General features: G+C 41.6%; 1 protein-coding gene and 1 long non-coding RNA gene across 7 annotated transcripts in view; both read right to left on the reverse strand.

Moving 5' to 3' along the window:
- Positions 1-19,461, reverse strand: part of DTNB (dystrobrevin beta) — a 241,721-nt gene extending 222,260 nt beyond the window's left edge. For 4 of the 6 annotated variants that reach the window (XM_070379236.1, XM_070379235.1, XM_070379233.1 and 1 more), the window contains exon 1: positions 19,213-19,460. The gene's annotated coding sequence lies outside the window, so the exon portion shown is untranslated. Of the gene's footprint in view, positions 1-19,212 lie in introns of all 6 variants that reach the window. The other 2 variants (XM_070379234.1, XM_070379231.1) reach the window with 2 other exon arrangements.
- A 153-nt stretch (positions 19,462-19,614) lies between these two features.
- On the reverse strand, positions 19,615-22,996 carry LOC138989971 (uncharacterized). Its single transcript, XR_011466161.1, has 3 exons — positions 22,722-22,996; positions 22,236-22,305; positions 19,615-20,049 (listed from the first exon to the last, which is right to left on the reverse strand). It is a non-coding gene; the product is annotated as an uncharacterized lncRNA (long non-coding RNA).
- Positions 22,997-23,375: the final 379 nt, after the last annotated feature.

Below are 23,375 nucleotides of genomic sequence, written 5' to 3' on the forward strand. Positions count from 1 at the left end.
ACAGGGCTCCTCAGAGAAATGCCTGAGGCAGGAAATATACAAGATGAGCATGGATTGTCTTGTACTGATAGTAGAGAAAGAAGTTCTGGGAGGAAAAAACCATATGATAGGAGTATATCAAAGGGACACAGAGGTCAACTGTAACAGCTCCCAATGGCCAACAATGGAAAAATTCAGCAACAAAATTTAATTAAGTATTAATAGTATCTTTAAGTTGATACTAACACAAACAAGTGGATAAATTAATAAATGAAGAATCAACAATATTCTGTGCAGAAAAGTTCCAAATAACCTACACAGAGACTCTGCCCTGAAGAAGGCGGAACATAACTCTCCCTTCCTTAAATGTGAATTGCACACAGTGATTCCTTCCAAAGAGGTGATGGAGAAGAGGGAAATAATTTGACAGTGGAGACCCCTGAGAAACACTACCTCAGCCAAGTGATTAAGTTCAAGGTCAACAGTGATAAACCATGTGGACAATACATACGCTTGACATGATGTGATGAAAATGGCATTTTATCTCTATGGTCTTCCTACCCAAAACCTATAAGCCCCTTCTAATCACGAGAAAAACATCAGGCAAATCTCAGTTGAGGGGAAATCTACAAAATACCTGACCAGTACTCCTCAAAATTGTCTTGTTTCATCAAAAACTTGACCAGCAAAGTCTGAGAAACTGACAACCCTAGAGAAGTCTAAACAGACATGACAACTAAATGTAATGCGGCATCCCAGATGGGATTCTGGAACTGAAAAAGGCCTTTAAGTAAACACTGAGGAAATCTGAATAAAGTATGGATTTTAGTTAATAATAAATAACATACCATCATTGGTTCATTAACTGCAACAAATGAACCACACTAGTGTAAGATGCTAATAACAGAGGAAACAGGGTGTAGGATGCATTAGGAACTCTCTATTATTATTCAATTTTTCAGTAAAGCTAAAACTGTTCTTAAAAATAAAGTTTAGGGACTTCCCTGGCAGTCCATTGGTTAGGACTCTGTGCTTCTGCTGCCAAGGGCATAGCTTTAATCCCTGATGGGGGAACTAAGAGCCCACAAGCCAAGAAGTGTGGCCAAAAAAAAAAAAAAGTTTTATTTTTAAAGACAGTACATAACAAGTGGTGCTGGGAAAACTGGTCAACCACTTATAAAAGAATGAAACTAGAACACTTTCTAACACCATACACAAAAATAAACTCAAAATGGATTAAAGATCTCAATGTAAGACCAGAAACTATAAAACTCCTAGAGGAGAACATAGGCAAAACACTCTCCGACATACATCACAGCAGGATCCTCTATGACCCACCTCCCAGAATATTGGAAATAAAAGCAAAAATAAACAAATGGGACCTAATTAAACTTAAAAGCTTCTGCACAACAGAGGAAACTATTAGCAAGGTGAAAAGGCAGCCTTCAGAATGGGAGAAAATAATAGCAAATGAAGCAACAGACAAACAACTAATCTCAAAAATATACAAGCAACTCCTACAGCTCAACTCCAGAAAAATAAATGACCCAATCAAAAAATGGGCCAAAGAACTAAATAGACATTTCTCCAAAGAAGACATACAGATGGCTAACAAACACATGAAAAGATGCTCAACATCACTCATTATCAGAGAAATGCAAATCAAAACCACTATGAGGTACCATTTCACACCAGTCAGAATGGCTGCGATCCAAAAGTCTACAAGCAATAAATGCTGGAGAGGGTGTGGAGAAAAGGGAACCCTCTTACACTGCTGGTGGGAATGCAAACTAGTACAGCCACTATGGAGAACAGTGTGGAGATTCCTTAAAAAACTGGAAATAGAACTGCCTTATGATCCAGCAATTCCGCTGCTGGGCACACACACTGAGGAAACCAGAAGGGAAAGAGACACGTGTACCCCAATGTTCTGTTTATAATAACTGTTATTATAAACAGCACTGTTTATAATAACCAGGACATGGAAGCAACCTAGATGCCCATCAGCAGATGAATGGATAAGAAAGCTGTGGTACATATACACAATGGAGTATTACCCAGCCATTAAAAAGAATACATTTGAATCAGTTCTAATGAGGTGGATGAAACTGGAACCTAATATACAGAGTGAAGTAAGCCAGAAAGAAAAACACCAATACAGTATACTAACGCGTATATATGGAATTTAGAAAAATAGTAACAATAACCCTGTGTACGAGACAGCAAAAGAAACACTGATGTATAGATCAGTCTTATGGACTCTGTGGGAGAGGGAGAGGGTGGGGAAATTTGGGAGAATGGCATTGAAACATGTATAATATCATGTAAAAAAATAAATAAAGACAGTACAATTATATTATTTCTTTTCCTTTATTCTCTTGTCTGATTTAAAAAGCAACTGCTTTTTAATGCAATATAGGTAAAACAGCATCTATAAAATTGTATTGTTGGGCCTATAACATATAGACTTCATTAATAAGACATAATAATCCAAAATGTCTACGTATCTAACCACAGTGCCTCAAAATACACTAAGCAAAAACTGAAAGAACTGAAAAGGAAAAACAGACTTATCCACACTTTCACTTGGGAGATTTCAGCACTCCTCTATGATGGATACAAGTAGAAAGCCAAGATGAATACGGCAGGACTAAACTTCACTATCAGTCAACTAGACCTAATTGACATTTGTGAAACAATCCATCCAATAATGACAAAATCAAATTCTTTACAAGTGCACATAAAACATGCATCAGAAATTCAAAAAAACTAAATTGCTCTGGAGATGGAAGTAGAATAACGTTGACTGTGGGGGGATATCAACTCTATTAGCTTTGATTTGGGTACAGTGTATTTTCTTTATGCTTTACAAGTTCTGTTTCAAAATAAAATTTTAAGTCAGTAGGGTATATGTTCCTTCCCTTAGTGCTTTGGAAGGTTAACGAGGCAGGTCTCCATATGTTATGAAAATGAACTCTACCAAAAACCATAACTTCCGAACTTGTATTCAAACCAACAGGAGTACTCACAAACTACACAATTTGGTATAATATTTATTACTTCAAATCCTCAGCAATTTCTTCTATGAGTATTTAAACATTATTTGCTAACAAAGGATGGATTTTCAGCTTGTCACCAAATTAGAATTGTTCATTTGTCTATGTATTATTTCAGTCAGTTTTACTAAAACAGGAAGAAGAAAAGTTCATGGATTTTTTTTTTTAATAGTTCAGCTCAGTCACTCAGACATGTCCAACTGTTTTTTATAGTTCAGCTCAGTCACTCAGACACGTCCAACTCTTTGTGACCCCATGAACCACAGCATGCCAGGCCTCCCTGTCCATCACCAACTCCCAGAGTTCACCCAAACTCATGTCCATTGAGTCGGTGGACTCAACCGACTCATCTCATCCTCTGTCGTCCCCTTCTCCTTCTGCCTTCAATCTTTCCTAGCACCAGGCCAGGGTCTTTTCAAATGAGTCAGCTCTTTGCATCAGGTGGCCAAAGTGTTGGAGTTTCAGCTTCAGCATCAGTCCTTCCAATGAACACCCAGGACTGATCTCCTTTAGGATAGACTGGTTGGATCTCCTTGCAGTCCAAGGGACTCTCAAGAGTCTTTTCCAACACCACAGTTCAAAAGCATCAATTCTTCAGCACTCAGCTTTTTTTATAGCCCAACTCTCACATCCATACATGACTACTGGAAAAACCATAGCCTTGACTAGACGGACCTTTGTTGACAAAGCAATGTCTCTGCTTTTGAATATGCTATCTAGGCTGATCATAACTTTCCTTCCAAGGAGTAAGTGTCTTTTAATTTCATGGCTGCAATCACCATCTGCAGTGATTTTGGAGCCCAAAAAAATAAAGTCTGACACTGTTTCCACTGTTTCCCCATCTATTTCCCATGAAGTGATGGGACCGGATGCCATGATCTTGGTTTTCTGAATGTGGAGCTTTAAGCCAACTTCTTCACTCTCCTCTTTCAAGAAGACCCTTTCAAGAGGCCCTTTAGTTCTTCTTCACTTTCTGCCATAAGGGTGGTGTCATCTGCATATCTGAGGTTATTGATATTTCTCCCAGCAATCCTGATTCCAGCTTGTGCTTCATCCAGCCCAGCGTTTCTCATGATGTACTCTGCATAGAAGTTAAATAAGCACAGTGACAATATATACCCTTGATGTACTCCTTTCTTGATTTGGAACCAGTCTGTTGTTCCATGTCCAGTTCTAACCGTTGCTTCCTGACCTGAGTACAGGTTTCTTAAGAGGCAGGTCAGGTGATCTGGTATTCCCATCTCTTGAAGAATTTTCCACAGTTTATTGTGATCCACACAGTCAAAAGCTTTGGCATAGTCAATTAAGCAGTAGTAGATGTTTTTCTGGAACTCTCTTGCTTTTTCCATGATCCAGCGGATGTTGGCAATTTGATCTCTGGTTCCTCTTCCTTTTCTAAAACCAGCTTGAACATCTGAAGGTTCACAGTTCACGTATTGCTGAAGCCTAACTTGGAGAATCTTGAGCATTACTTTACTAGTGTGTGAGATGAATGCAATTGTGCGGTAGTTTGAGCATTCTTTGGCATTGCCTTTCTTTGGGACTGAAACGAAAACTGACCTTTTCCAGTCCTGTGGCCACTGCTGAGTTTTCCAAGTTTGCTGACATATTGAGTGCAGCACTTTCACAGCATTATCTTTTAGGATTTGAAAGAGCTCAACTGGAATTCCATCACCTCCACTAGCTTTGTTCGTAGTAATGCTGCCTAAGACCAACTTGACTTCACATTCCAGGCTGTCTGGCTCTAGGTGAGTGATCACACCATCGTGATTATCTGGGTCGTGAAGATCTTCTGTATATTCTTGCCACCTCTTTTTTTTTTTTTTTTTTTAAACTTTACATAATTGTATTAGTTTTGCCAAATATCAAAATGAATCCATCACAGGTATACATGTGCTCCCCATCCTGAACCCTCCTCCCTCCTCCCTCCCCGTACCATCCCTCTGGGTCATCCCAGTGCACTAGCCCCAAGCATCCAGTATCGTGCATTGAACCTGGACTGGCATCTCGTTTCATACATGATATTTTACATGTTTCAATGCCATTCTCCCAAATCTTCCCACCCTCTCCCTCTCCCACAGAGTCCATAAGACTGTTTTATACATCAGTGTCTCTTTTGCTGTCTCGTACACAGGGTTATTGTTACCATCTTTCTAAATTCCATATATATGCATTAGTATACTGTATTGGTGTTTTTCCTTCTGGCTTACTTCACTCTGTATAATAGGCTCCAGTTTCATCCACCTCATTAGAACTGATTCAAATGTATTCTTTTTAATGGCTGAGTAATACTCCACTGTGTATATTACCACAGCTTTCTTATCCATTCATCTGCTGATGGGCATCTAGGTTGCTTCCATGTCCTGGCTATTATAAACAGTGCTGCGATGAACATTGGGGTACACGTGTCTCTTTCCCTTCTGGTTTCCTCAGTGTGTATGCCCAGCAGTGGGATTGCTGGATCATAAGCCACCTCTTTTTAATATCTTCTGCTTCTGTTAGGTCCATACTATTACCTTGGACATGGGGTAACTCCTCTCGGCCGCCGCCCCGACCTTGGACATGGGGTAGCTCCTCTCACTCTTTTTTATAAATAGTAATTAATTAATTTTGGCCACACTGGGTCTTGATTGCTGCACACGGGCTTTCTCCAGTCGCAGCAAGCAGGGGCTACTCTCTAGTTGCAATGCATGGGCTTCTCCTTGAGGTGGCTTCTCTTGCTGCAGAGCACAGGCTCTAGGCGCACAGGCTTCAGTAGTTTGGCTCCTGGGCTCTAGAGCACTGGCTTACTAGTTGCAACACAGCTGCTCTGTGGCATGTAGGATCTTCCCAGACCAGGGATTGAACCCACAACTCTTGCAGTGGCAGGTAGATTCTTAATCACTGGACCACCAGGGAAGTCCTGTCATTTAACGTAAGAAACTCCAAAAGAAACTTATAAAAATATATCAACTTAATAAAATTTTGATATTAATTAGCATATGACTATAGTCGTGCCTCATAAAAGCTTAGTAAGTTTGTCTTCATATTCCGAATGCTTTTTTAAAAAATAACTCAACTGACCAGATTAGCCTCATACTACCATTAAGCAAATACCTTAAAGCACAAATATACTCAGTGGTACATATAAACCTATATACCAAGGAGTATTTTTAATAATTTTAAGGGTTTTTGTATTTTTTTTTACACCAATGCCTCTTCCATCTGCTTCAATCATTTGTTTTGTACTTTACATCTGACTGAAAACAAGCTCATAATATAAATAGAAGTACCAGCTCTGCTTGCTTCCTGCTGTTCATGTGTCCTTGCATTGGTACTTCAATCTTCAGTTGAATCTGAAACTTCAATCTGCAGATTCTTTGCAGGAATCTTTTTAAGCCCTTTGTCTATTCAATCAGCAAGGTTCATATCATGCAAATGAGATAATACTGTACACTCTGAAAAACTCCTAAACCAGACAGAGGGTAACTGTAACACATCCAAACAGGATTTTAGCAAACAAATATGGAGGTTCACACTGTCGGCCCCCCTAGGTGGTAGTGTCCCCACGATCCTCCCCCTGGCTACTTCACTTTCCGCACCTGATGTATATTATCAGATATACAGACGGAGTTAGGTGTCAACCTATAGTTTAAATATCAGTAAAATTGATTGCCCATTTTTTTTCTTGTTATACCCTGCCTAGAGGATCAGTTTGCATACCACCTACTTTGGGAACATTACTCTTAAAAAACTAACAGTGAGAAGATGAGACTGTGCTGGGCCTGAGAAGTAAATAAGGAACGTGAATGGTAGAATCAGAAGAGGAAATTTACAGCCTAAGTGGTTAGTTAGCTTGGCCTAACACTGCAAAGCTAGTAATTTTCTAGTTCTCTTCCCACTGTGTCACATTGCCCCCTCCAGGGCAAACATGAGGACTCCAGGACTGAGGAAAAAACACATGTCCCCAAACCCTGGGGCTGGGCAGGCCTTAGGTCTCAGTGACACAGGGTCTGGAGGCCAGTGCAACAAAATGTCTGGGCCAGGGAAGCAATGTGTTACACTAAGTGCACAGGCAGAAGTTAATAAGCTCCCAGTAAAGACTAAAGGAAAGAAAGCAGGCTCCAGAAAGGTTTCCAGAAAGTCTCTATACTGCACCTAAGTGTTAAATATCTTTCACTTCCATGGATTGTTTTAACTTCCAGTTCTCAGTTACTTCAAAGCATCTAGGTATGGAAACTTCGTGTGCAAGTTCAATGTCTCCCAGCAAAACTCCTGTCAGTTTTTCCCTGGATGCTCCTTCAACTAAGAAGTCAGAGATGGCTGAGCTTGTCACTAATAAGTTCTTAACCGGAACTAATCAAATTTCCCTAAAAGAGAATTAACTTCCTTGCTTATTTCAGGAAAACTCTCAACTGTTCTTCCCCAAATACTTTTCTTTTTCAGATTATATATATTTAAAAAACCAAAAAAGCCAGGGAAAGTAAACATTTGTAAAGCCCTAGAGATTCAGTTTTTTGATTTGTTTTGGTTTGGGGGTTTTTGTTTGTTTGATTTTACAAATCTGAAAAAGTTCTCTAAGTTTCAATAAAAAATATTCAATGACTGCACTCCATTACTACAAAGAGCTCTGAATAGCAAATATAACTTCTCAGGGCTACGGTAACTGTTTGTTTGTTTGTTTTTGGTGCTGCCGAGCGGCTTGTGGGATCTTAGTTAGCTTTGTGTATGTGCTCAGTCACTCAGTCCTGTTTGACTCTTTGTGATCCCAGGGGCTGTAGCCCACCAGGCTCTTCTGTCCATAAAATTTTCCAGGCAAGAATACTAGAATGGGTTGCCATTTCTTCCTTCAGGCGATCTTCCAAACCAGGGCTTGAATCTGTGTCTCCTGAGGCTCCTGCATTGCAGGCAGATTCCCTACCACTTGAACCAACCTGACCAAACCCTGGTACCCTCCAGTGGAAGTATGGGGTCTTAACCAGGAATTCCCTACAGTAACTGTTAAAATAAATAATGCAAAGCATTTAGCACAATGCCTGGCACAAAATAAAAGCCTAATAAATGTTAGCTGCTATTACTATCATTATGATTGTTATTGATGTTATGTAACTACCCTTTTGAATGATGCCTTTAGGCTAGAATTCTACTGATAAGACCCCTTTTTCTTAACTGAGAGTTCTGATTTATTTAAAAATATAAAAATATAGAGTTGGAAGGAGAATACATACTTTGTCATAATCATTTGCAAATTTTAAATGTGGAATACAGAAAAGGTTTTAACAAAACTGAAAGGAGGTAAAGAGGTAGAAATGCAGTGTGCACAAGCCATCAGAAAATAGAATATAAGAAAACAGGGACAAGGGAGTTCCCCAGTGGTCCAGTGGTTAGAATTCGGGGCTTTTACTGCCCTGGCCCAGGGTTCAATCACTGGTTGGGGAACTGAGATCCTGAAAGCCGAGTGACATAGCCAGGAAAAAAAAGAAAATTGGAGAAAAGTAAGGCACAAAAAATAGAAACAGACACCTTTAGTCTGCTAAACACAAACCTCACAGTTTTTCCTAAAATCTGCCACAGGCTGCTTAGTTCATAAATAGGAAATTTTAGTTCTAAGCAAAGATACTACTTACCTAGTAAGGAAATACTGAAAGCGTATGACCAATAAAGGGTACATTCTTGAAATGTCATACAAAGCTTTCGTTTTCACATTCATCAGTTCAGTTCAGTCACTCAGTTGTGTCCGACTCATTGCAACCCCATGGACTGCAGCACGCCAGGCCTCCCTGTTCATCACCAACTCCCAGAGCCTACTCAAACTCAAGTCCATCAAGTCGGTGATGCCATCCAACCATCTCATCCTCTGTCATCCCCTTCTCCTCCTGCCCTCGATCTTTCCCAGCATCAGGGTCTTTTCAAATGAATCAGTTCTTCGCATCAGGTGGCGAAAGTATTGGAGTTTCGCTTCAGCATCAGTCCTTGAATGAATATTCAGGACTGATTTCCTTTAGGATGGACTGGTTGGATTTCCTTGCAATCCAAAGGACTCTCAAGAGTCTTCTCCAACACCACACTTCAAAAGCATCAATTCTTCAGCGCTCAGCTTTTTTTATAGTCCAACTCTCACATCCATGCATGACTACTGGAAAAACCATAGCTTTGACTAGATGGACCTTTGCTGGCAAAGTAATGTCTCTTTGCTAACTAGGTCGATCATAGCTTTTCTTCCAAGGAGTAAGCGTCTTTTAACTTCATGGCTGCAGTCACCATCTGCAGTGATTTTGGAGCCCCTAAAAAATAAAGTCTGTCACTGTTTCCATTGCTTCCCCATCTATTTGCCATGAAGTGATGGGACCAGATGCCATGATCTTAGTTTTTTGAATGTTGAGTTTTAAGCCAACTTTTTCACTCTCCTCTTTCACCCTCATCAAGAGGCTCTTTAGTTCTCCTTTGCTTTCTGCCATAAGGGTGGTGTCATCTGCGTGTCTGAGGTTACTGCTATTTCTCCTGGCAATCCTGATTCCAGCCTGTGCTTCATCCAGCCCAGCATTTCACATGATGAACTCTACATTTAAGTTAAAAAGCAGGGTGACAATATACAGCTTTGACATACTACTTTCCTGATTTGGAACCAATCTGTTGTTCCATGTCCAGTACTAACTGTTGCTTCTTGACCTGCATACAGATTTCTCAGGAGGCAGGGAAGGTGGTCCAGTATTCCCATCTCTTTAAGAATATGTCACAGTTTGCTGTGATCCACACAGTCAAATTCATATTCATACTTCAAAAAAAAGTATCCTTGTTAGTTATTTCTATAGCTATAGTTTAAAACCCTAAAAAGGGTTTGTTTGTTGTTGTTTTTTAGAAAGATATATAAGAATTACTTTTTCAAATGACTTTGGAATTAAGTGAAAAAGGAAGACCAGTTAAATGTGTTCCAACCTAAGTCAAATTATTTGTATTTCTTTTTTATCACAAATGCAGTATGCAGCCTTCACGCCAAAATCCTGGATGTTAACTTCATTTCTAAGTTCTCATATTTTTAATTACATTAAAGATGTTGGTAGCAATGATTAATTATCAGCTACAAAAAACACAAGCAAAGCAACAGAGAATCAGAGTGTGAGGGCTGAGAAATAACCTAACCCAGGTCTCATATTTTGCACATCCAAATAAATAAAATGTCTAGTCCCAGGCCATACTTGTACTTCACAATAAAGACACAGAGATAGAAACCCAGAACCTCTAACTACTGGTCGACTATACCACCTTTCTGGATGTGAAGACACTAGGATAATGTTTCGGCCTATGGTCTGTAGGGAAGATTTATAAACGACAAATTAAAACCATAAATCTAAAACTTTAATGCACCAAACGGTACTTTTTAAGTTTTAAAAGAGGGACATCCCTAGTGGTCCAATCGCTAAAACTCTGAGCTCCCAATGCAGGAGGCCCAGGTTCGATCCTGAGTCAGGGATCTAAGTCCCACATGCTGCAACTAAGAGTCTGCATGCCCAAACTAAAACCCAGCACAGCCAAATACACATTTTTTAATTTTTTAAAGAAAAGCCACAAACTGGAAAAAGAAATTTGAAGCCATCTATGTGAAATATTAGCATCAAAAATGTATTTTAAAATTAGAAACCAATATGGAAAAAGACAATCAGCACAAGAGAAGAACAGGTAAATGACGAAAACAAGCAAATCACAGAGGAGGAAAACTAAGAGCCAATTAAAAAAACAGAGCAATGTTCACACTCACTAGTAATCAGGAAAACATGTAAGATTAATATAAAAAATATAAAAATAAGATTGCATGGTATATCCAGCAGATTTGCAAAATTATAAAGTCTAAGACACTAAGGGTTGACAAGGCAGGGAAGGGCCAGAAGTCACACATCACTAGTGTGAATGTTAATTGGGAAACCACTTCAGAGTGGAATCTAGCAATTACCACAAAGGTTGAAGATGCGCATGGCACGCATACCAGCGGGTTGCTCCAAGTACACACTATAAAAGACATGTGCTGTGCACACAGACATGACAAGAATATTCAAAACAACATTTTCTGTAACAGCAAGAAAAAAAAACAGAGCACATTAATTCTCAATCCACAGGAAAACATAAAAATAAACTGTGATATAGCCCAATAACAGAATCCTGTACAGCCAAGAAAATGGATCCACCAGAGCTACATATGGGCTTCCCTGATGGCTCAGCTGGTAAAGAATCCACCTGCAATGCAGGAGACCCCAGTTTGATTCCTGGGTCAGGACGATCTGCTGGAGAAGGGATAGGCTACCTACTCCAGTATTCTTGGGCTTTCCTTGTGGCTCAGCTGGTAAAGAATTCGTCTGCAATGTGGGAGACCTGGGTTCAATTCCTGGGTTGGGAAGATCCCCTGGAGAAGGGAAAGGCTACCCAGTATTCTGGCCTGGAGAATTCCATGGACACAGTCTATGGGGTTGCAAAGAGCTGCACAGGACTGAGCGACTTTCACTTTCAGAGCTACATATAGTCCATATGGATGGGTCTCAAAATACTGCAAGAAAAAAAGCTACAAAAAGATATAATTAATACTGTTAATATAGAGAGTTTTTTTACTGAATATTTTTTTTTACTGTATATTTACTGCAAAACAGTAATATACATTTTAGGGCTATTTACATATATAATGAAAGTATGAAAACATGTACAGGAATGAAAAGCATCAAACACAGAACAGTGATTCCCTCAGAAGGGGAGGAAAATATAACTGGGAAGGAGTGGAGGTTCAACTTCAAAAGAAGCCTATTTTCTTAAGTGGTGTGTACACAGGTATTCACTATTTTTATTCTCTATACCTCTTTGAGGGCCAATATTTCACAATATTTAAAAAGTTAAAGGAAAATAAACTCAAGGTCCAAAAATAATTTACTCAGGAGACCACATGTTTAACCATGATACTATTTATCCTATTTTTGTTTGCGCAGTTTAAAAAGGTTTAATCACTATAAGCTGCTGCTCAAGAACATGTAAAACATCACACTGGTAAAAAAGCAACAAAGTATCTGGCTAAACGAAGAGTCTTTCAGGGCAACCACATTAGAGACACAAAGTGGTCATATCACCAAGCTCAGGGATCATTTGGGTAAGTCAAAAACAAAGCCCAAGTTGAAACTGGAACATACAAGTCTGGTTTAGAGACAGCATGTAGAAAGAACATGGGCTTTAAAGTCGGACCTGGTTCAAATATGACCCCTATCACTAATTAGCTGTGCTGCCCTAAACAAGTTGTAACTTCTCTGAGCTCTTTTTCCCCACTCAAACATTGCAGATGTTTCCACAGTTGTAAAGTTTAAAGTGTAGCCATTATCTTGAAAACCTCTTGACATACAGTAGCCTGTATGTCAGTAGTTGTTATTAGTTGCAGAAGAAAGTCTCTCTCTAGCAAGTAGAGACAGAGCAAGCAGAGATAAAAACAAAAACAAAAAAACTTAGTCTACAAAAAGAAACCAGGAAGAAGCTGGAATGGTTAGGGGCTAAAAGAAAGTCCCAAAAGTTACCCCCACAAAAAAAAAATTTTTTTTTTTTACTGTACACTATTTGATTATAGTGAGACTTAGTTATAGGAATATTTAGTCCAAACCTAATTATTGCTGAAATGCTACAATATAACATACAATATAGCTTATATATAATATTATTAATAGGCTTCCCAGGTGGCTCAGTGGTAAAGAATGCCAATGCAGGAGATACACGCTTGATCCCTAGGTTGAGAAGATCCCCTGGAAAAGGAAATGGCAACCCATGCCAGTATTCTTGCCTGGGAAATTCCATGAACAGAGGAGCCTGGTGGCCTACAGTCCATGGGGTTGCAAAAGAGTTGGACTTAGAAACAATAACAATATTGTTAATACATAAAAACTCAAGATCAAAATGTATTTTCTTGAAAAGTTCATTTAATGTTAAAAACACATTAACAAGTAAATCATACAATGTATCTGTTTCTCTCAGTTATCTACAACTCAGAAAGGTCTGTCTTAGGTTAACATACTCAAGACAAAACTGATAATTTCAACAAATGCCAAAAAAGCCCTCAATAAAACTCAACACCCAATAAAAATATAAACCTAGAAGGAAACTTCCTTAAATTGACAAAAGACATCTACCAGAAACGTTTAGTAAGTATCATATCTAATAGTGAAACACTGGAAGCATTTCCATTCAGGAAAAAGACTAAAATGCCCGTTATCATTGGGCATTCAACTTTTCCTATTCAACCTTTGCTCTGGAGGGTCTAGGCATTGCAATAACACAAGAAACAAGATAAGTGGCATAAAGCTTAGTAAGACGCCTCATCAGTTAAGCCTTCCAGTCAAAGCAGCACAGTAAATAAACACTTGACTGTATCCCCTTTGCTCCAAATACACTGTAAAAGATATTTTTTAATATCAGCTACTAAAAAGGCTCAAAAACAAGATAAGCCTCCACCTGGAGCAGAAACAGAACAGATACACAAAACTGTGAGCCGGACCAAAGCTACAGGTTTGCTGGACTCTTGAGTCTGGAACAAGTGTAGACTTGTTGCAAAGCCACAGTGACACAGAGCCAAGGAGCTGCAGAAACAGGGGACACTTGAGCCAGATTCACTGTTCAAAGTCAAGGATGAGGCTAGAGCTCAAAGGAAGCTAAAAAATATCACTGTCGGTCTCTGCCTAGAACTATGGCTTATATGGCCATAGTTTATCTTCTCACCTTTCAGAACCCAGAAAGGCGAGAAGATAAAAACACAACCTCGCAACCAGGAATTGAACCAAGACATTTACACACACTGTGAGTGGATCTAAAATAGCCCAAATTACCTCAAAGAGCAGGACTCTGACCATTACCAGATCTGATTTCTTGGCCAGAGTCCAGTCAATCAATGGAAGCACTTGAAATATCACCAGAGAAGGGTGACCACAGAACTAAGAGAAACAAAATCAGCAGTTCTCTTCCTTTTTTTTTTTTTTTTTGAGTCTGCAAAACTTCAAAACAACTGGGACGTCCCAGAGGGATAGTATGGGGAGGGAGGAGGAGGAGGGTTCAGGATGGGGAACACATGTATACCTGTGGCAGATTCATTTCGATATTTGGCAAAACTAACACAATATTGTAAAGTTTAAAAATTAAAAAAAAAAAACAAAACTTCAAAACATATAGAAATATAGTGCTAAGAAAGACAGCCCATAAAAGCAACAATGAGAATATAAATCCATAAATCCATACCAGATGAAGTTTAATTTTACAGAACTGTCTGACAAAGACTTATTTTTTTAAGTACATTTAGGGTGCAAGGATATATGCTTTTTAAATTATTGGGAGTGCAAAACTGGACAGCCACTTTGGAAGACAGGCAGTTTCTTACAAAGCTAAACAGACCATCCAGCAATCCTGCTTCTAGGCATTTACTCAAGAAAGCTGAAAACCATGTCCACACAAAAACCTGCACATGAATATTTATAGAAGCTTTATTCATAACTGCCAAAAGCTAGAAGTAACCAACATGTCCCTCAACAGATGAATGGATAAACATAACTGTGGTACTTTTCATACAATGAATTATTATTCAGCAATAAAAAGAAAGACGCTATCAGGCACACAGAGGAAACTTAAAAGCATAATGCAAAGTGAAAGAGACCAGTCTGAGAGGCTACAATACTATATGATCCAAACTATGTGACATTCTGGAAAAGAGAAAACTATAGGCACAGTAAAATAATCAGTGGCTAGCAGGAGCTCAGAAGAAGGGAAGGAGGAATGAATGGGTGGAATACAGGGGATTTGGGGGCAGTGAAATTATTCTGTGTGATACAATGATATTTCATGAAATGTCATGTGATAACATTTTGCATTTGTCAAACTGCAGAGAACTGCACAACACAAAAGAGAACTCTAGTATAAAAATGAACTTAAGTTAATAATAATGTATCATATTTATCCACCAGTTGTCACAAATATTGTCACAAATATAGTAAAAAATGTTGTATGATTTCTACCTCTAGTAGTCAAGTTCACAGAGACAAAAAGCAGAATGGTGGTTGCCAGGGGCTGGAGGGAGAAAAGGATGGGAAGTTAGTGCTTAATGGATACAGAGTTTCGGTTGAGAAAGATAAAAATGGAAATGGAAATCCATTCTGCAAATGGAGAGTGATGGTTATACAACAATGAAAAATGTACTTAACGCCACAGAACTGTACAATTAACAATGATTAAAATAGTAAATTTTATGTTATGCATATTTTACCACAATAAAAAAAAAATGTGAGAGGAACTTCCCTGGTGGTCCAGTGGCTAAGACTCGGCACTCCCAACGCAAGGGGCCTGGGTTCAATCCCTGGTCAGGGAACTAGATCGCACGTGTCACAACTAACACCTGGCACAGCTAAATAAATAATTTAAAAAGATAAAAATGAGAAAAAGTGTTGAAAAAGTGGTTATCCAAATTGAAAAAAAAATCATATCACTCCATTATTCCATATAGGAACACCACACAGAAAGCAAAACCTCTTTTTTAATTTTAGAAGAAAATACAGATATATCTAATTCATACCCTGGGGCAGAGAAAATTACTTAAACTAGACAGGGAAACAAACTTTTTTTTTATTTAATGGAAATTTTTTCATAAACACATTAAAATGCAAAACTTGTAAACAACGGAAGACATTGTTAACATGCCTCCAACTGGAAGGACGGACTGGGAACACATACACCTATGAATTAGTATCCAAAGTAACCTAACTGTCCCACAGGGAGCAAAGGACACATAAACAGTGACTTAAGTCTACAACAGAACACTACTCAGCATTTAAAAATAAATGAACCAGAGCTTCACGTGGCAACATGGTTAAATCTCCATCAACTAATTTAAAGCATATACTCCTCTGATGCAGCAATTCTACTTTTCACTCACTACAATAATGTGTAAAATGGCAAACAGCTGTAATGGCCATTAATGAGCAGAGGATTAAATAAACTATTGTACAATAGGTACTACATACGGGATTGTGTAGGAATCAAGAAGAATCAGGTAGATCTTTGTGTTCCATCATGGAAAGATTTCAGGCATTCTGTTAGAATGTTGCAGACCAGTGTGTACAGTATCTTGTCATTAATGTGGGTGTGGGGGGAAGCCTATTTTTATTACCTATATGTAGATGATAATACATAGGGAAAGGTCTGGAAGGATCACAACAAACTGCTAACTGCAGTTTCAGTGGAGAAGGAGTGGGTCAAGGCGGGTTTTCTTCTATATGTTCTGTTTGAGCCTTTTATGAGAAAGTGTGCATTCATGAGCCATTTGCACAGCTGCAGGACACAGCTCCAGGCTGCAGAACGAAACCCCAGGAACTGCCACTCACAGGGATTCCTGTGTGAATGGCAACCCCTAAAACCCAGCAGTATACTTCCTGCACCAATGCCACGGCCCTGATGCTTGTGTAACTAGAAATAAATAAAGTAAGAGGAAATGAGGGTATTGCAAACCAGCATGAGGGAGTTTCTGGAGTGATGTAAACTTCTTTATCTTTGTTGGCATAGTGGTTACAAAGTAGACAGTCCCCAACTTATGATCATTTGACTTATGATTTTTGACTTCATGATGCTGCAAAAGCAATACGCATTCATTGAAACTACTTCAAATCTGAATTTTGACCCTTTCCCTGGCTAGCAATATGCAGTATGATACTCGTGACACCAGGCTCCTGGTCAGCCCCAAGATCAGCAGGATAAACAGCTGAGACACTTAAAACCACTCTGCTTTTCACTTTCAGTACAGTTTCAGTAAACTACATGAAACATTCAACACTTTATTATAACACAGGCATTGTGTTTTAGATGATTTTGCCCAACTGCAGGTTAATGTAAGTGTTCTGAGCATGTTTAAGATAGGCTAGCTTAAGCTATGATGTTTGGCAGACGGGGTGTATTAAATGCATTTTTAACCTACTGTACTTTCAACTTACAGTGGGTTTATCAGACATAACCCCATCAGAAGCTGAGGAAGATGTGTATATACATTTTTCAAACTCCACCAACTCTGCACAGGACATCTGTGCAAACATCAATAAAGGTGATTTAGAAATAAATGGCAACCCACTCCAGTAATCTTGCCTGGAGAATTCCATGGACAGAGGAGCCTGGCAGGCTACAATCCATGGGGTCGCAAAGAGTCAGACATGACTGAGCGACGAACACTTCTACTTCTAAATGTAAACTAAGTATATAAATAAATAAAACACAATATTACTGAGAAAACGGAGAACAAGGCATCCTAAAGTACAGCACTGAGCCACCCCAAAAGAAGAACTAGTAGACACCTGATGGTTGCACTCTTAATTAAGTGCACCGTCCTAAACTAAAGAGAAATTGACTTAGTTCTTCAAGGCTTACCACACAAGGCCAAATTTGAATTAATAGTTTATTTTTATACAAGGAAACATAGGTCCTAAGAGATTTAAAGATATAAAGTAAGTGCTTTAAACCAATTCCATTGGTTTTAAATCTGACTTCCTAAGTAGAAATTTTCTCTCTCACTCATAGTGGACACTCAAAAGTCCTGCCAACACTACTCTGACTACACAACCGCCTTCAAAGGTAATTCCACTGATGTATGATAAAAATCCTCCCAGAACTCATAAAAGGTCAAGTTTTAGTTTGGCAGACAAAGTAACCCAACAGGCACTGCAACCCAGGCAACTGAAACAGCGGCCTGGAGCTTGAGAGTCCAGAAATTCAATGAAGGTAGGAAAAAACGCAGAGTTCCAGCCCTCATGGAAGAGCAGAGTCACATTCTCTGACCACAGATCTAAGATGCAAGAGCCAAGATAAAAATGAAAGCATGCTCTCTGGACAGACGTTCTCCCCTTCCTCCAGCGACAGAAGAGAGAAGGGCCAGGATGGGATGGTTTGAAGCAATGACCCCAGGAGTAAGCTCCTGGCAGTCAACACAGAATAAAGTTGTGTAAGTGGCAGCACGGCCACAAGATACGACAACTCTTAGCCCAAACCGAAGAACCTCTTACAGGGCAGGAGAGAGAGAGGAAACTTGAGGGACAAGGGAAGTCCATCAGCATCCCTAACATCACATTGATCAACAGTGCTCCGCATAAAATAGAGCAAAACCTTGCTTGCTCCATTCATTCATGCAGTATGCAGGTATTCAGTGCCTGCTGCTTGGGAAGAAAGGGAACTTTCTCTTTCCAATTTCCTTTTTTCCTTCTCTCTCTTTAAATGTTACACAGAAGTGTCTATAAAGCTCTCCCAAATACCTCCCACAAGCTTCCTTGACCCTCCTTGCTTTAATCCTCAAACCAAGCAATTTTATGGCTCCAATTTCCCAATACTACTGGGAAGAAGACAAAGTCAAAGAGACAAAATTCAAAGCTGCTTTGTATTTCTTACGCAAACCTTTACAACCAAACTGCCAGCACCTAAGTAGCAAATGATGGTTGTGCTTTACACAACTGTGACCCCAGTGCTGACTACGGTTCTCTACCCAAGGTAGTTAACCAACAAACTGTTGGCTGAGGCTGCTGGAAGGTCTTCCTAATCCCAAGGCCTGGCACAGGAATTTAACAGCAAGCATTCGTTAGTTGCATCCTTCCTCCTCTCAGGACACTTTCCTTAAAAGGGTGACCTCGGTGCACAGGGTCACAGTTAGGCGCCTCGGGAAACAGTGTTTAGGGATGATCTGAAATAAATTCCCTTCCCTCTGCCAGGGCCTGCCTGCCTCACCTGCCCTCTGCCAGGACCTGCCTCCTTCGCCCCCTTCAACACCTAATGCAGAGCCTCCTTCCACCAAGCCGGGCTCGGGCAGCATCACCCTGTGCCCGCACCCCGGCTCCGTGTCCGCCGGCCAAAGCGCGATCGGAACACCGGAACCCCCTACCCGACCCGCGCGGCTCAGAGGCCGGCAACGCCGGCCCGGGAGTCCGCTCCATCCTCTCCACTCGCCCCTCCAGGGCCGGGAGCGCGGCGCGGTCTCCGTTCACAGCGCGCGCGGTGCAGCTGCCCCGGATCCCGGCGCGCCGTCTCCGCCGCTCCCGGCCCTGCAAACCTCCGCAGGCTCCCGGGGTGCGGGCGCTGCGCGGGCGCCTTCCAGCTCCTTGCGGGCGCGAGGCTCCGGCACCGCGCTCCTCTCCCGCAGCCTGGGGCAGCGGCCGCAAACCCCCGCCGTACTCACTTCCCGGCCGGATCTGGGGGCGTCAAGAAGGTCTCCGGCGACTGCAACCTCCTCCGCCTCCTCCGGCCCGGCCCCCGCGGCTGTGGCGGTGGCGGCGCCCGCTAAGGCCCCGGAGCCGCCCCCGCGGCGAACGGTCTCAGGAACCCGGCTCGCGCCGCTTACCCTCCTGGCACGCGCAGCGAGCCCGCCCCCGGTGCGAGGGCGCGAGGGCGCGAGGGCGCAGGGCTGGGGGCGGGCACGCGCCGCCTGCGCGAGCGCGCGGCTGGGGGCGGGGCTTCCGCCGCGCCGAGGAGGGGCGGGCCAGCGGGCCGGGTTCCCTTCGAACCCCGCCCCCTGCGGCCCGGTTCCGGGAGGGCGGGGGAAACTTGCCCCCTGCGGGCTTTTCCTGGGAGCCGGCGGCGGGCGGCGGAGGTGCGTTTCAACTCCACAGGTATGTACCCCGCCACCTGGATGTTCGGCCCGACGTGACTACAAGGTAAAAAATGCGAAGAACCACCCCCATAAATCATTCATCATCCGCGCCTGGAGCAGGAGACACTGCCCTGAGTGGTATTTCCAAATTAATTCAGCTCAGCAAACTGTTTACTGAGCACCGACTCCGTGCCTAGCTCCGTAACGCTGTACCAGGTGCTGTGTGGGTACACCGTCACGGTCACGGTCCCCGGTCTCCAGGAGCGCATAACTTAGTGGAAAAGCAGCCGTGTAAACAACCAGGTCTGGTGACCCATGCAAAGCCAGAGCCACTATGAGATGCTGTGGGAGCTCAGAGGAGGAAGAGATTACTTCAGCTTGGACGATGCGGAGAGGTTCCTGGAAGAGGTGGCATCTGTGTTCAGCCTGCAAGGAAGAAAAAGAGAGGAGTCCTAGGAGGAAAAAAAGAGGGGGACATCAAAGTTTAGGTAAACAGCTTGCGCAAAGGAACAGAGCGACGGAGGTTTACCATCTCTGCATCAGCTTTTTGTTTTAATATCCGTTTTTGATAGAATCCTTTCCAAACTATGTGAAACAGGAGATGATGCCACACGGGGAACAGCAAAGCTTTTTTTTTTTAAGGACTTTTTTAATTGAAAGATAATTGCTTTACAGAATTGTGTTGGTTTCTGCCAAACATTAACATGAATCAGCCATAGGTATACATATGTTCCCTCCCTCTTGAACCTCCCTTCCTACCTCCCTGCCCATAGGATCATTCTTGTCAACATCATTTAAGGCTGAAAACAGCAGTGTTCTTTAAGGACTTTTGATATGTTGGTGGCGGATGTAAATCTGTAAGCTAAGACAGCCCTGTGCTTTGAGTCTGGTTTTTCACTGCTTTTTGGCACCTTATAGTAAAGCAGATTGTGCCGCCTTCTGCTGTGGTCTGCCTGCCTGCCTTCAGAGCATCATTTTCCTCCTGCTCTCATCTTCCTATTTTTAAACCCCTAAGGTGAAGGAAGTGCTGGTAACCAACTTTGTTAAGGAGAGTAAACATTCCTCAAAAAAAATTGGCATCACCTATCACTCATGAATTTTGTGACTGTTTTGCATGCTTAGAAGACTTTTTCACTTGCAGGCAGGGTCTTAACCATGTTCAGAATATGTTAAGATACTCAGGGTTAAGAGACACTTTGTTTATTCATTTACTACTCACTAAGCATCAACTGTGTGGGAGGCAGTGAAAGGATAAAACATTGATTCTGTCCTTTGGAGGAAAGATGTGTAAATGATGTAAAATAAATCTGTAAAAATGTTGCTTGCTGTGTTTGCTATACTTATTGAAACCAAAATAATTTCAGTATGTGGATAGCCATCCTGGAAATTAAACCACTTCAAATATATTCATATTAGCATCTCTCCATCTCAGTTCTGTATTTCATCAATTCTCACATCCTCAGAAACATATTGCAATCTTTCAAACATACGCAATCATCACCCTCACTCTCAAAATTACCAGCCTCTTTTACCTACATGTCCTTTGCTTTCACCATTTATTCATGTTGAAGTTTTTCTTGTCCTAAAGTTAGAAACCTCTGTGACTCTAGATCATACTCCAGTTACTATTCCTTCCCTGTCTTTTCCTTGACAAAAGTCTTAAAAGTAGTTTACACTCATTTCTGCTAACTCAGCTCCCTCTCACTCCCCAACCTATAGTGTGTAGCTTCTGTCCCCACCACATCACTGCACTGCTCTCAGTCAGTAAGCACTGACTTCATCCTCAACGCCCCAGGCCATTTTTGAGTCCTCTATTACTAGAGCTCCTGGTGGCATTTGGTAACACAGGGCATTCCATTCTTTTTGACACCCCCCTGGCCTTTGCAACAAGACTCATCTAATCCCTCTGACTACTCCTCAGTCTCCAAGGTCCTGTTCTCAGCTTTCATCACACCCCATACAGTGCATTCTCCCTGAGCTGTTGCGTCCACTCTATCTTCATCTGCCACATATATCAGCAGCTCCCAAGTGTGTTAACTAGCTCAGACCACTCACCTGAGTTCTACACACATACAAGTCTACCAGACATCTCTACCTGAATGTCCTAGAGACACCTCAAGCTCTACTTTTCTAAAAACTGTTAGCATCAGGACTTCCCTGGTGATCCAGTGGTGGGGATGGAGGGAGTAGGGTTGCAGGTTTGATCCTTACAGCAAGATCCCACTTGCTGCACAGAGTGGTCAAAAAATAAAAATGAATAAATAAAACTGTTAGCCTTCCTGTCCACTCAGTTGCCCAGAACCTGGGAGTCATCCTTGAATCTTTATCCCCAACAGCACCACACTCACCTTCCCCAGTGGCTCAGCAGTAAAGAATTCCCCTCCAATGCAGGAGACCCCAGTTCTATCCTTGGGTCAGCAAGATCCCCTGGAGGGGGAAATGGCAACCCACTCAGTATTCTTGCCTGAAAAACCCCACAGACAGAGGAGCTGGGCAGGCCACAATGCAAAGGGTGGCAAAGAGTGAGCACACACATACACCACCACAGTCAACAATTCTGTTGACTCTCCTCATGCATAAATCTAGAATCTGTCCCTCTTAGCCCCTCTTACCTAGACTAATGCAGTAGTATTTTATCGTGTCTCCTCCTGCAGTCTTGTTCCTTCTGATCCATTTTCCATACTGCATGTCAGAAAAAAATTTTTTTAATTTGCTGCTTGTGGTGTCATGGCTGGCACATAAGACCTTCCATTTATCTAGCCTTTGTCTTATTTTCCACTCAGTCTCTTGTCACTTCCTACATACACCCCATCGGAAGCCCTGAAACATTTCTACTTTCCCTATCTCCATACCTCTGTGTTTGTTTCTCTGTCTCTTTGGAATATTCTTTGAATACAATCAAAGAATGTCCAACATATATGTAACTGAAGTGCCACATATGATAAAACTATAAGAAACATTCTGGAAATAAGAAAATACTTAACTTACAAAATGAAAGGGCTCACACGTACTTGGGGAAATGACCACAGAATGATTAATCCTGAGAGCTAGTCTCTTAAAGCTATTCATTTTATTCATCTATTTATTTGGGGCCGTACCGGGCCTCCGTTGCTGTGAGGGCTTTTCTCTAGTTGCGGTGAGCAGGAGCTACTCTCTAGTTCCGGTGCACGGGCTTCTCGTTGCGGTGGCTTCTCTTGTTGCGGAGCACAGGCTCTAGGGTGCACGGGCTTCCGCAGTTGTGGCACAATGGCGCCGTAGTCGCAGCTTGCCGTCTCTAGAACACAAGCTCAACAGTTGTGTCGCACAGACACAGTTGCTCCATGGCATGTGGAATCTTCCCCGATCAGGGGTCGAATCTGTGTTTTCCACATTGGCAGGCAGAATCTTCACCACTGAGCCATCAGGAAGTGAAAGTGAAGTTGCTCAGTCATGTCCGACTCTTTGTGACCCCATGGACTGTAGCCTACCAGGCTCCTCCGTCCATGGGATTTTCCAGGCAAGAGTACTGGAGTGGGTTGCCATTTCCTCTCTTAAAACTATAGACAAACAAATAACAATAATCATCTTCGTGGCTTCCATACAAAAAGTGCAAATTATTTAAAAGTGTAAGAAAATAAGGCTTCAGTACATTAAAGATGACTACATTTTCTGTAACCAGGCTGGCCTAGTGAATTGCTTGACCCACAGAATGTGTGATGTTATGGGACTTCCAAGCCTAGGTGATAAGAAGTCTTAAACAGGCCACCTAGGTC

The sequence above is a fragment of the Bos mutus genome, chromosome 11, assembly GCF_027580195.1.
Source record: "Bos mutus isolate GX-2022 chromosome 11, NWIPB_WYAK_1.1, whole genome shotgun sequence".
NCBI classification, from domain to species: Eukaryota; Metazoa; Chordata; class Mammalia; order Artiodactyla; family Bovidae; genus Bos; species Bos mutus.